This window comes from Acanthopagrus latus, chromosome 20 (genome assembly GCF_904848185.1).
Source record: "Acanthopagrus latus isolate v.2019 chromosome 20, fAcaLat1.1, whole genome shotgun sequence".
NCBI classification, from domain to species: domain Eukaryota; kingdom Metazoa; phylum Chordata; class Actinopteri; order Spariformes; family Sparidae; genus Acanthopagrus; species Acanthopagrus latus.
In genome coordinates this window covers 21,554,091-21,571,621 of record NC_051058.1, presented here as the reverse complement: position 1 = coordinate 21,571,621, position 17,531 = coordinate 21,554,091, and the positions used below count along the sequence as shown (strand labels likewise).

Below are 17,531 nucleotides of genomic sequence, written 5' to 3'. Positions count from 1 at the left end.
TCATCCGACGGCACGCCACACAGCTCCGCTTAGCCGCATTCTTCAGTTACAATCAGGCTTTCATACTCATCCTCTGATGACTAAGCCAGACACTGGAACAGACAGTTGCTCCCTCAGTTGGCTCTCAGCGACAGGAGATGCGAGGAAGGCTTGGATACCCTATCCTGCGAGAAATCTGCCAATCAATGCATGTAAAAGTATATCTACAGAGAGATTGTGTCCCGACATAATCTGGTGTAATCTAAGATTGAATGATGAACTAACCTGTGCAAGAGAGTGAGGATCCTCTGATAAAGCACAAAAGATTTGGGGGGGGAATGTATCCTAGAAGGGTTGAAAGGCAGGTTTATGACTCAAAGTTAGTGGAAGTTGGATTGATTTCCAGCTGAGAAAAGCCCACAGGATAAAACGAAGGAAAAAAAAAAAAAAAAACGTCTGAATTCCTGAAATGAAGATGGGCGTCTAGTCAGTCCTGGGGGTGTATTCAGTCCATTTATATGACTTCTCAGCAGTGAACCCCTAAGCAGCAACCCTTTCGTTTTCCCCTTCCTGGGATGGCGATGGAAAGTTGACGTTAATCCAGTCATAGGGACCAAATATTCCAGACATCAAACCCAGGAAGATTATGGTTAGGGTAAGGGATTAAAGCCGTTTCCCACCAGTGCAATGCGATTGATCAGAAATCCGCTGACATCGACGGCCGGACGAATATTTGTTCCCCCCACAAGAATGTTCCCGCAGCGATGTAATACATTAATAACAACCCTTAAAATTAGTTTTTACAAACTTCCCTGTCAATTTTTTTGTAGATGTATTTGGAAAAACATGCACAGAATACTTTCTAGTAGCGATACAAAGCTGGAGACCATCTTGCGAAGTACTGAGTCATTACTTTGGTTGAACCCTTCCCATCTTTAAACTCGGCTTTCATTCTGATCACAACTACATACCTGTGACTGCTTTTAAAACTTATGTGAGGCAAGGTAGTAAACTGGGGCTACTTCCCTGCTTCAATATTCACACTCAGCCTTCATTTTGATCTCAACTTCTGATCACTTTCATATAAATACGTTTAAACATCTGCAACTGTGCTGTAAATCGCCTCTGTCATAACTCTCGCTACAATAGATGTTTCCAGGAACAAACTGCGCTGTGATACCAAACACAAAGACTCACAAGACGAAAACAACGTGGTCCAGTTCCACAGAAAGTCACAACTTCAGCCACATCCTACTCTTCATTGTGTTGTTTTCCATCCCATATATTTACTTCTCCTGTAATTTCAGATCCAGCCACTCCCTCCTACCCTGCAGGAACCCTCCTCCTCGCCTTTCCCATCACCTGCTCACCTGTTCCCCATTTCCTTCATTAGTCTTGCAGTATATACACTGGCCCATTTCCATTCTGTCTAGTTTGCATCCACCTTGGCTGCCTGCCCCCATTTTCTTGTTGCCATTGGTTGTTTTCCTTCGGTTTATCTTCTGAAAACTTTTTGTTGGCTTCGTGATTATTACAGATTCATTTCTTTATTTATAACAGTTTAGTCTATGAAATGTCCAAAACCCAAGGATAACAAATATTTGCTATCCTAGAAGAGTATCCTAGAATATTCACATTTAGTTTGAGCCACCAACCCAAAGCGCCGGTATTTGACGATTTGGTAATGAGACTCGCAAATCAACTTTCCTACAAATTGGACTATGTTTATTATCAATCACCTAATTAGCTCTAAATATTTCTAAGCCTTCCCTTGTCAGAACCAACATTATTGGTTTGTGCTGCCATCCAGTCCGCAGTCAACAATGCAAGACTGCAAACTGGATCAGTCCTCATCATCTTACTCAGCAGTGCTGCTGTCTGACGGTTCATTCTTTAATTGTTTCATTGAAGACTTTTTCCCCTGACATAGAACCAGTTCTGTTCTCGTTCGTGCACCTGATCTTGTCCTGAGCATTTGGACCAAAATTGGTTCAGAACCTGAAAAAGTTGGTTCACATCTGGAACCCAAAACAGCAGGTTTTCCTCGACCTAAAGCATGAACCAAAGTGAGCGTGTCACATTCTGTATATTGTCGATGAAGCAATTACAAAAACCGATGGCTCTGCTCAAGACAGATGAACAGAACGGGTCCAAGAACTGGAGCTCATTTGGTGGGAAACTTTGCTTTGTTGCTTTTTCACAGTGGACTGCGGCTGTCACATGTACAACATGACATACTGTTGTATGTAAAGTAATTGTTCCCAATGGATATAGGCTGGAAAGGTCATTTTAGTACACCAAAAAGTCCAATTGTTGACTGAGCTACAGAGTGCTCCCCGAGGAGCAGAGAAGAAAACCAGACGAATTCTCCTTGTAGTTCTTCCACCATCGATTAAAGAAAAAAGATGACCTCAGTGAATGGTGGAAGAGCAGAAATGCACACAGGCGGATGACACAGAGAACACTGTCAAACCCTGAGGACATAAAACATGCCTCCCCTGTGATTAATCTGAGGTATAAAGATGAAAATCAGCAGTGTTCCTTTAATAAGGACAACTGATCTGAAATAACCGAACCCAAGACGCCGTAAAAATGGAAAAACCTGAGCACTGAAAATCTTCTTTGTTTAAATCATTTTTAAAAATATGTCCTCTGAAATTATTGTAAAAGCCTTTTAATGATAGCCTGTGTAAGGAAATCCTTTGATGAAATACCTGCTGTGGTCTGTCTTTTTTTTTTTCCACACAGTAAATGGAGAAGGTAGCTGAATCCCTCTACCTGTCATATTAACGGCCCTCAAAGCTCTCGCGATGTGTTTCTCAGAAGGTGATTCAAAGTTAGAGAGCCTCCCGCAGACAAACCCAAACACGAAGAAGATTTACAGATACCCCCGTAGCTTGGGTGAAGTTTCACATGAGGGAGAGAATAAAGAGGCTGGGGAGGAGATTATTTCTCTCGACACTGATCGAAAGATTAGAGGACCAGGTCTGGTTTTGAAGTCAAACCCTCCCGAAGTTCCTATTCTGCTTTTCTCAGCGTCAACTTCACATGACAAGCCTTTGGAGAAATATCTGCGTTGGATCAACCGAAAAGCGAACCGGTATAAGTCCTGACATTTCCTATCAGGAGGTTTAATTGATTGATTCTTTTGGAGGAAGGTGCACATGTTGAATTTATTCTGTGCAGCAGCGCTCCGTTCTTATGACAAGAGTGCTGCGTTGTTAAAAGACTGTTCAAAAGAAACATGTGCTGAATGTGGGGAGAAAAAAAAAAAAAACACTCCAGAGTCGAGAGTAAGTCAACAGCTCCACAGCTCCGGCATCACCTCAGGATTTCTACTTTCTTCAACTTTCATTAGAGTGTTGTTTACCGAGGATTATTCATATATAGGACCTGGCCCATTGAGACGGGGGTGGGTGTGCAGGGAGTTGTGCATAAGGTGAAAAACAAGACTTGAAATGGCCAAGGGGAAATCATAACCAGGTCTGGCTCTAGAGGGAAAAAAAAGGGAAATCCACAGTAGGATTCCCAGACTGGAAACTTTGCTGAAGGGGCTGTTCTGTAATTAAGGAATTTGCAGGAGAGGACGCGTCTCCAACAGCATGAGAAAAGAGAAAATACCATCATGTTGGTGGGTCCGCTACTGCTAATTACTCTTCTTCTCCTGCTCTTTTCTAAATCGACTTATACTTCTCAGAATAACACAAGAACACCACAGAACTTCAGCGCTGTTGTAATGGATCACTTCAACACAGAACAAAAACAGTGACGAAGGAAAGATGTAAGAAATAATCTCTTAATTAATGAATCGTTAACGGTTCCTGAACAACTCTGATTTAATGACTATATAGTAGTAATTCTGGTTTAAGTTTAGTCACTCGTATGTGGATGGAGGCCAACAGCCGCCGCCCGCCAGGTGCTAAAAATGGGCGCTGCAGGATGAGGCTCACAGATTCGGGTGTCGCCTTCGCAACTCTTCAAAGCTGCAACTTCACCGGTTAAAGTTCACAGAAGCTCAACTCCACATCAAGGATGCAAAGATGCCACACAACTTGAGGGGAATGTTTTAGTCACTCACTCGGCTCACGTAGATCTGGAGAGAAGGCAAATGTTCACCAATGTTGTGACTGTGGTCAGTAATAGTCAAGTAATCATGAGGTAATGAGGAACTACTTAGTAACTACTCAGTATGAAGTATCACTGAACTTGAAAGGGAAGAAGAGGAGTAACTATCGATTAATTAATTTGTAATACATGCAACTTTACTAGTTTAATACCAGAGGCAGACTTAATCAGGAACAACTCATTAACTAATCATTAGCTAATGAGTAAAAAGGTATCTCGCTGTCGGTCCTCTAGTAACTCGTTATCTGCCATAAATACCAGTTAACTGAATAAAAAATACTTTCTTCTTTCTCTACGAGCTTTTTTATCACTCATTCTTTAGAAACTACTCACATTTTGTGTTCCGTTGTAAAGTGTCACCAATAAACATTAAATAAGATCTCAGGCAAAGAGCTGTCACCGCAGACGGTTTCATCTTCATGCATTTATGTGTTCTTCATTAACGGCAGTCATTTGTTTCCGACTGCGCTTCGAGCTGCAGGAAAGATTTAACCCACCGTTTATCTATGCTGACAGATTGAACTCCGATCAGAAAACGTCTTTGGAGCGATTGGAGGGGAAAAACTTTCAAAGGACAGAAGAATAAAAGGAGGAACTGTACGATGTGAGCGAGCCAGCGTTTGGAAAAGATTCTCCGAGCAGGCCTGCGGCAGGTGGAAACAATGGAAAGCACTTAGCCTCGGTTCTCATAACGACGTGTCGCTGCAGTAGCTGTTGACATCCCGGCTCAAACAGAATAACAGTAATAACGCAGACTTCCAGATGCGGCCCGATCCAGTTTTTTTTGGATATAGAATCAGATTCAGACTGCTATTTCTGCTCATTTCCTTTGTCACTTTCTCTTTCTCTGGCCTATATTTCAGTGTTACACCTGTTCTACTTTTTATTTTTAGCGCTACACAAACATGAGTCTCACTCTCGTTCACCGTTATCATCTTTCTCTGCGCTTCCTCTCGTCTGGCAGCGGGACAAAAGTTATCTGGCTCTGCTTTCCCAAATGTCAAAAAAAGTGGGCAAATGCTTTGTGAATGTGATGCTAACGCCATGACAACTTCTAATGCGATGATTTATCGCAGCCAAACATGTGTATATGGGCGTACGGGGCATGTGCTCGGAGTTCGTGTCAGCTCTACTTACCACATCCTCTGCGTGATGAAAAAAAGATCTCATACCTTATCGATTGCACTCCTGGTTTAATGGTGTGCATGTGCACGGAGGAAATACCTTGTCTCAGAGTATCCACAACAACTCCAGACAAAATCAGTATCAATCATGTGAGGGAAAATCCCCAGAATATCTGTGGGTTTGGCCATTCCCAGCCACAGGAACCCCAAAAATCATAATAGACACATTCGCGCTTGCCAATGTTTGGCTCTGCGTTCGTTCTCTCTAAGAATCAGAACAAATCTTTTGCAGTTTATCAGAGGCAAATAACAGCGAAGGAGGAAGTTGGAATATAGCTGTCGTAGATCTATTAGATATCCAGAGTATAATATTTAGTCTTCACTGAAAAGATCCTTATGACTCGAGGCAGGCATGAAATCGCTGGGTGAGTTTGGAGCCTCCGTCAGTTAGAAATAAATTAACTACATCAAAAATAACTTCTGAATAACTGTAATGACTTTATATATCAGAGAATAAACGTTTCCAGGTCCTGTTGGAGTTGTTTTTTTTTTTAGTCATGGGAACCAAATACTGACTTTATGTCCATTTGTTCTTGTTTTCATGGGTTTTATAGTTATTATCTTTGTGTTTCGTACTTGTTGTTGTCAGATATCATCTCTCAGACGGGCTCACGGGTCAAAAACTGGCCCGGTTCTTGATGCACGTTCCACAGTTTGGTCTGAACTTAGAATGACTGTGTTTATCTTTGGTGCACTAGACTACAGAACACAGCACCTCCTTCTGATCAATACACTTGTGCCTTTTGGCCATTTTTAGAAAATTGATATCAAGTCTCACAACCTCCACTTTATCTGTCAAATTATACCATAGTTGCAAAGTTTAAACTGTATTTCAGTTTATAGTTTAATCATCTCAGTGAAACTTTTCTCTGTTACATTAAAATCTTTAGTGTTTTTTATGATCCAGTTGTGTGACTGCATTTTCTCTGTAAGTAAATCTTTTTAATGTTGTTTTATTTTTTTATTTTCTTTGTTCTGTAGTTGATTTGATGTCATGACGACACTCTCTTTTTTTTCTAAGACAAACCAGATCAGACCCAGACTCCTCCGGCCCGGCTGACCTTCTGTCTCTCTCTGTTCAATCGGGTCCTGGAGCCGCCGGTTCCTGTGTGGGCTTATCGGGCCGATAAGAACCCGCGCCGCCTTCCCAGGGAACTCTGGAGCTCCCGGGCCCTGAGGGTTCTGCAGAGGATAGAGGCTGCCTCTCAGGGCTTATCTCCACTTTTTACCCAGCAGCACAGAGCCGGAGCCAAGGCCAGCCAGGTGGGCATCCCTGTGAGGCATGTCAGCGCCATGCCAACCACACACACACACACACACACACACACACACACACACACACGCCAGCCCTGGGCTTGTTGCCTCCTTCCCTTCCATCACTATCTACACTTGGCAGCCGGGTCAGGGCACAACATGCAGCGGATATTAGAGATATGTGGGAGGCTGCTGACGAATCAGAGCGCAGACTGTTTCTTCTTTACATCCTCTTTATCTGCATCAGTACTGACACCAACTTTCACGTTGCAGGTTTAACATGATCAGTTTGCCCAAATTACAAAACAACAGATTTCCTCACTTATGCATCAACGTGCTGTTTATATACAGTATAGTGCCACAAATAACTTATTTAAAATAATTTCTTTATTGTCGATTCATCGTTTGATTAATTCTTTGGTCTAATGTTATAGAAGGTGAAGAAATAAGAATAATATTCATATTTAAGAAGCTTTTTTCTTTAAAAAAAACAAAAAACAAAACTGACCTTATAGGACAATGCAATTTATACTGTTTTACTTTGTTTATATGTGGCGGACCCTGCCACTTGATGTGTTTTCACGCAGGGACATTTTCATTGGTAGGAAGTCATTCAGGGGAAAACTGGGACACTGATTTTTGCAAATTTACACAGATAATAAATATTTTAGACATAATTATTTCATCTCTACTCTTCCCCGGTGTCGGCTATTATATTTATATCTCAAATACCAAATAGAAGCAAAGTTAAGTGGATGGCTAGATAAATCACGTTTTTGTTATTTGAGGTAAACTAAGTCTAAATTTGAAATATTCTCCAGTTCGCACCTACTTTACATGATGTTTTATCATCTCGTCTACACTGTAAAGTCCGTAATAATCCACTTTTACTCATGTGAATGCTGTATTTGTGATTCACTGTTGTCCAATTTAAAGTTTCACTGTAGTAACTGAATAAAACCAATAATTTATGATCTTTCAGTTAAAGGTTGACAATCACAACAATGTGAAGCACGGCAACAATAACCGACGAAGAAGAAGAAGAAGAAGAAGAAGAAGAAGGTGAAGCAGTTTCTCTGTCGCTGCACACTCAGCAAACCTCACCTCTAAACTTCTCCTGTGCTACTTTTTTTTCTTTATGCCCGCGGCCTCCTCCTCCTCCTCCTCCTCCTCCATCTTCTTTAATTCCATGGAAATTTCCCTGAAAGTCTTCCCCTAATCAGATGATGTGCTGAATATTGGATTTTTAGAGAACGGTGAATGTTTACACATGTGGTAACGCTGATTGGCCCCCCGGAGTGTCTATTTGTCATTAGGAATGAGAGAGGTTCATTAGCGATCGCAGCCAATCGTAAGTCTTCAGGGCAAAAGATGTTTTTGCAGCGGTGTCGACTCAGCGGATCACCGACGGTAACCACGGGGGAGCAGATTCATAAAATATGAAACGTTTATTTTGGGTTTCCTGAAAGCGATAGAGAGCACTTCTTTTCTTTTAAAATCAAGGAAGATTAATACAAAAACAAGAGAAAGGAGACGATAACTTCACTTCAAATGTATAAAAATATCCTACATACGTTGTTTGGTAGCAACCCCAAGATTTAAAGCGCACGTTTCAAGTCCAGCAACGTTCATGTTCAAACTCTCTCTGCTCGGTGTGTGTGAGTTAATCTGGTTTGATTTATTTTGAGTAAAAAACATGTTGGAAAGCGCTCGTATCTGAGCTGGGAGCGACACGTGATTTCCTCTATTTAAAGTATAAACTACAAACCTTGGATGAGGTTTGTAGCAGCTACTCAGAGTCCGGTGGTTATTCTCATACGAGGACGCTCGGGGCCCGTCCAGCTTCTTCTTGCTGTTTGTTTACCGCGAGCGCTGCCAGGTTCCTCACATGCTCCTGACCAGCGAGCAGCGAGCGAGCGTTCTCTCTCGCAAACAACCCGAGGGACATTTTTTATGGTTTTTGTTTTTGTGCCACGACCGGGCGGAGAAGCTAAGACGTTTCAGAGCGGCGCTGTTACGACACGCCTGCGTACGAGCAGCCCGTTCAGGAGAGGAACGGCGTGTTTAATCACATAACAATCAGGCTTTTCCTCGTTTTAGGTGAACGCCCTTCGTTCCTCGAAGAATTAAAAAACTCCTTGTTTTTCTATCGCTCTGAACTCGTTGGCTTGTTGGGTTTGCTGCTCCTGCACCTGCCTGAACATTTCTTCAGTGGAGGTGGAGGTGGAGGAGGGGGGGGGGGGCGTCACAATGATGTAGAGGATGTTGGGAGTGGGCGGTGCTCTTGGGAGGGTGGGGTGGGGGGTTTGATTGACAGGTGCAGACAGGAACTGTGGCAACAAGTGGACTGCAGTTACTTCAGCTGCAGGGTGGAGGAGGAGGAGGAGGAGGAGGAGGAGGAGAAAACAACCTCAGCTGTGACGAATCTGTGGGCCCTTCACAGTTCAAAGGCACCGACTCATGAAGGGGAGGGAGGGGGTTGTTTGTGTGTGTGTGTGTGTGTGTGTGTGTGTGTGTGTGTGTGTGTGTGTGTGTGTGTGTGTGTGTGTGTGTGTTCTTGTTTTGTGTTTAAGAATGAATGCTCAGCCGACGGTGATCTACGAGGAAAGTCTGAGTCTTTCTGGGAGCATGTGAGGCCAATTTAACACAAGAAGACAATATGTTAGAGTTTAAAGATGATTTCTTCAGATATTTCTTATTTTTTTGAGTAATGCCTGCTGTGTTTACTTCGATTTGGGCTGTAAACGACATTCATTATCTATATTTTTTCCTATAAGATGAAAATTCAATTAGTTTTCTCCAGTCTTGTCCATTATAAGCTCGAGACCAACTTAGTCATAAAAAACTGAAAGATATTCGAATTCCAGTGATGCAAAACCAAGAAAAGGAGCTAATCCTCATATTGGAGCAGCTGTCAAAGATGAGTCAAAGATTTACTTTTATCCTCATTTTTATCAAATTGTTCTTTTCTATCATTCCACTAATGAATTAATCAGATAATTATGTGAGAACTAGATCATTCCTGTAAATCTAAAACTGCAAAAAAAAAAGAGGAAACGCAGGAAACAGAAACACTGGAGGTGTCACGACGCTGGACGATCATCATTCAGTGCAATTTTTGATTCAATGCTCACGATTTCAATTTGATTTTAAAAAAAGAAAAGAAAAAAGATATTCAGGATTGATGGCTCTGCTACTGTGAGACTACCACATTTGAATTTGTAAAGATCAACACATCATTTGTTTTATGTCTTGACATCTCATTTACATAGAAACACAGAGGGACGATAACAGCAGTAGCTTGTCTTTTTGTTCCTGGTGGCCTTATTTTTGGTTTGGATAAAAAAAGAATTATACACCAAAATATCTTTCTTTTAGTGAATCCTCTCCACAAAACAAATCAATAAAAGGATCTCTGATGATGCTCTTCAGTTCAGTTCTTCCATCATGAGTGAGCTCTCCTCTCAAACAAATCAATAAAGGATCAGTGACAAAAAAAATAACAAACCCAACATGTCTGACGCTGTCGGGGAGTCGACCTCAGCACCATCAGGTGTGATCTGAAGTGTCTGACGGTCAGCAGGAAGCCGCCTGTGACGTCTGTGTTCAATTAAACCTCTGTTTAGAAACTGAAACGACACCTGGAGGTATCACACTGGATAACGTCGGTGCAGTCTTGACCTGTGAATCCCCCGCGAGTGTGACGGCTACTTGAATGCAGTACTGGAACATCAGACTCCAACTCTTACACTGCAAAACCGTCCCATAAAAAAGAAACAGAGCCAACACCACCATGAACTATCACCATCATCATCTCACCGTATATATATTCAGCTGCTTCCCATTCGTTTTAATAAAGACGGGTGTTTTCTTGTCATTTTTCTCACTGTCTTGTAATCAAAATGAATTTAATCTAATTAAAATAAGAAAGAAAAAAAGAAGATCTCGTGTTTCTCCGCAGACACGCTTCGCTTTCTCTCCGATACGATCAAAAGAATAGCATTCCTTCGCCTCTCGCCCTCTCTGGACGTCTCACCACATACTTCTCTGACACAGTAGTCTCGACCCTGATAAAGAAAAATTTTTTTTTTAAAAAAACACCCAATGACGCTTGAAAGAATTGAGAATTTTGAATTATCTGTCCGGACAGTGAATTTGGATTAGCGTTGTTTTCGTTGGCCGGCGCGTCTCGATCCTGTTACAGAACCGCACATACCTCTGTGTGCGGCGGGTCGGGAGGAGGAGGAGGAGGAGGAGGAGGAGGGTGAAGCCAGAACCCCCCCAGAGGAGAGACACCTGACCCGGGGAGGTGGGCACCCCTGAGAGCTCTCCCGTTCCAGCTAAAACACAGACTATTTAAGAAGGAATAATAAAAACGCCTAACCTTGTTAAGCATAAGGGCAAGTATTCTCATAACATTCACGTGCGGCGGCATTGGGGGAATTCAGTCATCAGATTGGTTAGAGGGGGCTGAGCTCGCATCACAGCGTTTCCACCCTGCAGCAAGACTAGATTGCCTTTCCTAAGCCTCCCAAATAATATAGGCTACACGGTGTGAAATGGCAAGAATGTTCCAATCTGATTTGACATAAGGGGAGGATTGTTTCATTTCAATCTCTCTCTCTCTCTCTCTCCCCTCCTCTTTCTGTCACACACATACAGACAGACATGCTGCCTTGTCCTCAGAGACCGGCAGTAAAAATGGCAGTTGTTGCTTTTTTTTTCTTTTTTTTCCCCCATCGGTTTGGAGAGTTGTGTGGCGTGTAATTGGCAACTCCGGCCCTCAGGATCTTTGAGCAGATAATAAGTGTCTGTCTGAGAGAGAGCCGTCTCAGACCAAAACGTGCTAAATTCATTACCTGGGACCATTATTCAATTACTCCACTCCATTAGGACATCAGTTATTCGTCGCAGCCAAGATAAAGATGATCACCGGGGCTCGGGGGGAGAATCTGTCTTCCATAAGGATGAAGGACAGATTACGGGTATGCAAAAGACTAATGAGGTGTGACACAGTGAGAAGGGTAAAAAAAAAAAAAAGGAACATTTTCCAAACTGAAGTCGCAGATTTTGCAGAGTAGTAAGTGAAACGGCTACAGCAGCACCGCAAAATGTTGTTGGAGGAAATCACAAATGAGACCGAACCACAACTTGTCACACAGTAACAATCGAACAACACAACAGCGTGAGTGAACGCTTCCCGGAGAAAACAGCACAGAAACACAGATGACAGAAGAATGTGAAGAAAAATCCAAATGTGTTGTTTGTGAGACTGAGGAGAAAATCAAAGACTTGTTCTTGAGTTTAATTTACGGACATGGTTTTTACTTTTACTCTGGTGTTTATCAGGAAAAATACTTTTGACAAGATAATTTAGGTTAACTTCACTTAATTAAAATGCAACTTTGACTTTGATGCCTTCATCCTGTGAAGTAAACTGCTCTTTGAAGTGCCTTTTGAAAACGTTCCTACAGAGACGCAGAGGAAAATATACCCCGTGTGCACAGTGATCATCTGCAGTTCAACAACATAGTGAGACATTTTGGGAAAATACTCTCTTTTTGCCAAGAGTAAAAGATCCCAGCATGTTCAGTTAAGAGCTCAAGGCTAGAGTTAGTTAGCCTAGCTTAGCATAAAGACTGGAAGCAGGGGGAAACTGTTAGCCTGGGTCACTGCAGGGCCTGAAAAAATCTAAGGCTCAGAAGAACACACACGGTCCTCTTGGTTTTATCCAAACACAAACCAGTGTAATGAAGACAGAGTTAGACATGCTAACTAACCCCTCTTCTTCCAGTTGTTATGCTAAGCTAGGCTAATCAACTTCCACAGACATGGAAGTGAAGTCTTCTTCTCAATTAACTCTCAACAAGAAAGAAAATAGCAAGATTCTTCAAAATAATGTCTTAGCATTTAGCATTTGTCCATAAATTACCACTTTAGTTGAAGTTTCATAGTCTTGAATTAAAGTGGAACTTTAAAACAAACACCCTTCAACACTGGTGTCACTGTGAGACTTAAAGCCTGGGGCCTCTGTGCCCTGGTGCCCGTTGAGATGAGCTGGCATGAATATGAAAAACTAGCAAAAAAAAAAAAAAAAAAGGAAAGCGAGAGGCGGCCGACTGGGTGAAGCTGTCCCACTGACATGGAGCCCCGGCAGACTGCAGAAAGGAAAGCTATGAAGGTGGGAGGAGGAGGAGGAGGAGGAGGAGGAGGAGGAGGAGGAGGTGCAGATGGCCCGATGGTGAAGGAGCCACACAATTTCATGGCGTATTTTCTGCAGATGTGTCTGTGGTAACTCATGCGAGGGTGCAGTTTGGCCACTGACAGGGGTGATGGATAGACCCCGAGTCCCACTGTGACAAAAAAAATAAAATAAAATACTTTGTCTGCTCTTCACGCTCACTTTTCAGACCGCGGCACAGAAATACTTCCCTTTTCTTTTTTTTATGAAAACAAAACAAAAAACTGTAAGAGTATCTTTTAATGTTCTGTCATCAGAGAGTGACGCTGAGACGAGGAAGCACGTTTGGCTGGACGAGGATCAGGCTGTGTGTCGAGGACAATGCAGGAACAGCAGCTGCCCCGGGGAAACGTTTCACTTTCCCCTCAGCTGGGAGCTTCATCATGCACCCACTGAATAACCTCATCAGTGCATTGATCACTTTTTGATTCAGACCTAAATGAGATTGAGGGATAATCCATAAATGCTAATGTGAAGCGGAGAGATTTGATGCCTCCACACTGGACATCTGATCCAGAGACATTTCTCCTCCTTACACGTGGTCTTCATAAACTTCTCTCTACTTTTCAAAGTCAGAAAAACTAATAATCAGGTCGATCAGGTGAGAGGGGAGGGCTGGTGGAACGAAGGTATTCACGTGAATGATTTCCCCATTCACCTGAATGAAAGCGCGATGCAATTTCCCCCCTCTGAAAGGTGGGAATTTCCCTCAGGATGAGCCAATAACATGCTCGTGATGCATGATCGATGTGATTCAACGGCTGATGAAAATGAAGCAGATGTTTCTAACCCGAAACATTCATCTTGTGTCGAGCTTTTTGTCCCGACGTGCCAGCAAGATAAAAAAAAAAAACAAAAAAAAAAGAAGTGGTGTTTTGAGAGGCTGATGAAAATTACATCATTTAACGTTTGGAAGGTAATTTGCTCGGCAGAACAGAGGGAACACATTTCAACAAATCAGACTCCAAATACTGATGCTAATTTGATTAATGGTCACAGTGTGATGTTATTAACGAGTCGCTCATGCAGTGATGTTCCTGATTAACAAGTGGAGACGTGCACGCGTGGCAGCGTGACACATTAACATCTGATTCTGTGCATCCAGAGTGTGTTCTGTTTCTGTCCGACCCGTCTCGGCAGATGTGGCTCTTTGTACTGCCACCTGTGGAAGCCCTCGGGATGCCCTCCCTGCCTGCTCAAAACAAAGTCTGGGATTCCCCACATTCCCAGAGCCGCCCCCCCCCTTTTTTTAACTTCCGATCCTGATTTCCTCAGGCAGAAGTGGGACGATCCTCCTGTGTGTTTACTTCCAAACTTCATTCACGATCACCTCTCCCACAGGTAAGTAGGTCGGCCTCTCCTGGACCACACAAACCTCAGACAGAAACTTCTTGTTTCAACTTTATTAAAAAGATGGAGGAGAAAAAGAAGAGCGACCTGAGGCATGATATTCTAACCTCAAGGTAATAATGATGTTTACTGTCTGAGGGACATTTTACTTGACGTTTAAGAAGGAAATGTTTCATTAAGGACGTTTGTTTTCACCTACGACTGTGAGTTGGTTGGATGGTTTGTCTGCAAGATGACATAAAATATACTGAACTGATTTCCACAGAACAGACAGACGATGGAGTTCAGAACGAACCCCATGAACTTCTGGTGCAGATGAGAAAGAAAAGGACAGATCAAAGAATGTTTTTCTCACTTTCTTTAACACTGTGAGATGGTGAGATGTCTTTAGGTTGCTGGTATCTAGTTTTGTTAGTAAAAAAGCAGAGTGTTGGGCCTCGGGAGAGGTACTCGCTCAGCTGAGTGCCATTCAAGTTATAGATCACACAAGCCCTCAGTGTATAAAGCAGCTGGAATTAATTCATCTAAAATGAAGGCTGTCTGGACTACAAATTTTGTGCTAACGCTAGCTGTTGTGGCTAGCAACCAACATGTGGGTTTGTTCACATCATGGAGTCGAGGATTGTTGCTGAAAAGAAGATATAAAAACAACGTTTAAAGTGGCATCGAGATAAAATTAGCCAGGCTTTTGTCCGATCTGATAATTGTCTATGTAAAAGCAACAACATGTAACTTCCTGTTGAGAGATACACGATGTTCTTGGTTGTCAGATCGGGTCAGTATCTCTCTCCAGGAAGTTACATTCTGTTGCTTTAAACCACTGCTGCAAAAGTTTCAGACAAACTTCTCTGCAATGAGCTGATTTTACATTTATGTGGGTGAACTATACTTCAAACTACTCTGACAATATACTGTACTACAGAAAGAAAAAAAAATGTCCCTTTGTTCCTCTGAGCGGGGGGTTATTGATCACTTCTAAATCCAGGCAGAGGTCCAGAGGAGGCTGTTTAGTGGTTTCCATCCACGCTCTGTTACAGCTGAAGGGTAAACTCTCTTCTTCTTCTACCTTCAGCAGAGTTCAGACCACCGCGCTCTGGACACCTTGCTGTTTATAGATCTGTCCGCGGTGATGGATTACAGATATTGTGTGGACTTTGTTCGATGCCCCCCCGCCGCTGCACTTCACCTGACTGATCGGACTGTCTCCTGGAGGAGCGCGGATCGATACCCAGTCTCCCTGCTCTTTAAACCAGACGCATCCCGATTCTTTACAACAACGTGAGAGAGCCCGCGTCTGATGAATGCCTGCGAGATTAGATTTACGAATAAAGCTTGATGTTAAAGTGTTTTCTTTCACAAATCTGATATTTATTGTTTTTTTTCCCCCTCGGATGACAGATTGAATTGTGGTTGCGGGTGCACTCACCCACACAGGCATTCTCAGACAAAAACATCTTTGACAAATGACGGATCGCAATTTAATACTGAGCACGGCGAAGGAAAGTACGGAACAATACGGGCACAACACTGTAGCACTGTATTTTGTGGACCTGACGCCATGCGGTCAGCACACATGCATCCTGCAGGGCGCCGGCTCCACCGAAAGCCATCTGCCCCCATCGAGCAGGACCCACCAAGGCACATGCAATCTGTTGCCTGCCAGTCAGTGGAGTGGTCTGTAATCTCCCTGAATCTACTGGTCCAGAAACAGCCCTCAGCTCTCCACAGTACGGCTTCTCTTTGTGTAGATAAGGCTGAATAGTTTCCCCCCCACACACACCCGTAAATTGCCCTCATAAACCCCACGTCCCCTGCTCACTTCAGCAGGGGGCTAATCATCCAGACCAGGGGGAGCTGAGGTAAGAGTCTGGGGCTGGGAGGGTGAGGAGACGTGGGGGGGGAGGGGGGGGTGCAGCCAGACGGAGAGCCGCTGTAATCACCAAGAGAAGGAGGTGACGACCGCGCCGCAGACTGAGTTTGAAATGACACAAGAACAGAGGGGGGCGAAAAAAACACAACTGGAAGCACGACAAAGTTTGCTGATCACCCGACTGGACAGATAAGAGAAGGAGTGACTGTGCAGGATAAGAGAGGAGAAGGTAGAGCCTCACAGGAAAAGAGGATATAATGCCAATCAGCCAGCCGAAGGGGCCGCGCGAGGAGGCTGAATTTCCTCCGGTGTTTATCTTAATGCCTGGATTTGAGGTTCGGGAAGAGTAAAAGACTTTGAGGGGCTCATAAAAGGACAGTCTGAGAGGATTAGAGAGATCAAGAAGGTCGCTGTTGCTACCTTACGTAAGTCACAACATGCAGAGTAAATTCAGATTATGTTGGATTTGTGCTCCTCAAATGAAACTTTACGTCTGTGTGGAACAGCGAGCACATTCATCAGACAGCAGAGGAGGAGGAGGAGGAGGAGGAGGAGCGAGAGGAAAACTGATGGATATTTACCATGAAAACAACCTGCAGTTTGCTGGTTTTATTCAGGAGCTGTTGGGCCACATTCTGCAGCACACGGGCCAAAATGTGAGGGGAAGGAAAGATTAGCGTTCGCCCCTCTGCTGGTCCATCTGCACCATCACCTCATATCCCTCATGAGCTGGCAGGTCGGCGTTTCAACCTGTTCACCACTCCGGTGACGACACGTTCAACGCGCTCGTGAAGCATCAAACAGTTTCACAACAACTCTGATTATTGAGCGATCGTTGAGGTCATTATTCAAGCAAACTTTTAAACCGCTCGGTTGTTACACGGCCTCTTAAATACAAGATAGTTACACTATTTACAATAATTACATCAAACTGTCCTGAAAATCCCTCCAATAACAAAGTAGTTAAATAGCCGATCGTGCCATTTTAGTTTCCAGCTATTTTCTTGTCCAACTCCCCCTCAGCAGGCCAATAACATCAATATTAATATCAAATAATTCTGGGGTAATTTCCAATCATTTTTGAGGTAATTACTATTTCAAATATGTTACTTGGAAACTTTGAAATAATACAAAGTCACGCTACTCTCTACCCATGATTTGGTACGATCCTGGTACTGTGCATGGCCCAGAAGATTTCCTATGAAGAGAATCAGAATCAGAATCAGAATCAGAAAAAGCTTTATTGCCAAGTACGATGTTACACATACGAGGAATTTGTTGTGGTGATATTGGTGCATGCATCAAATAAGAAGTTTTGTGTAGTAATAGTTATTAATGTCTAGAACAATTTAAGATTCTCCAACAAGCCTGCCGGGCTACTAGGTGGCAAAACACATCGAATACCAGACAAGAACATGCCACACAATGTTTTCCTGAACATGACTAAGTGGTTTTCTCACCCAAACCCGACCAAAGTAAGATGTAGGTTCGGTTCCCGTCACTGGTGATTTTTTTGGGAAATGACTGG

General features: G+C 43.1%; 1 long non-coding RNA gene across 1 annotated transcript in view; it reads right to left on the bottom strand.

The window, feature by feature from the left end:
• Positions 1 to 17,531, bottom strand: part of LOC119009772 — a 124,140-nt gene that overhangs the window by 94,546 nt on the left and 12,063 nt on the right. The gene's annotated exons all lie outside the window — the stretch shown is intronic.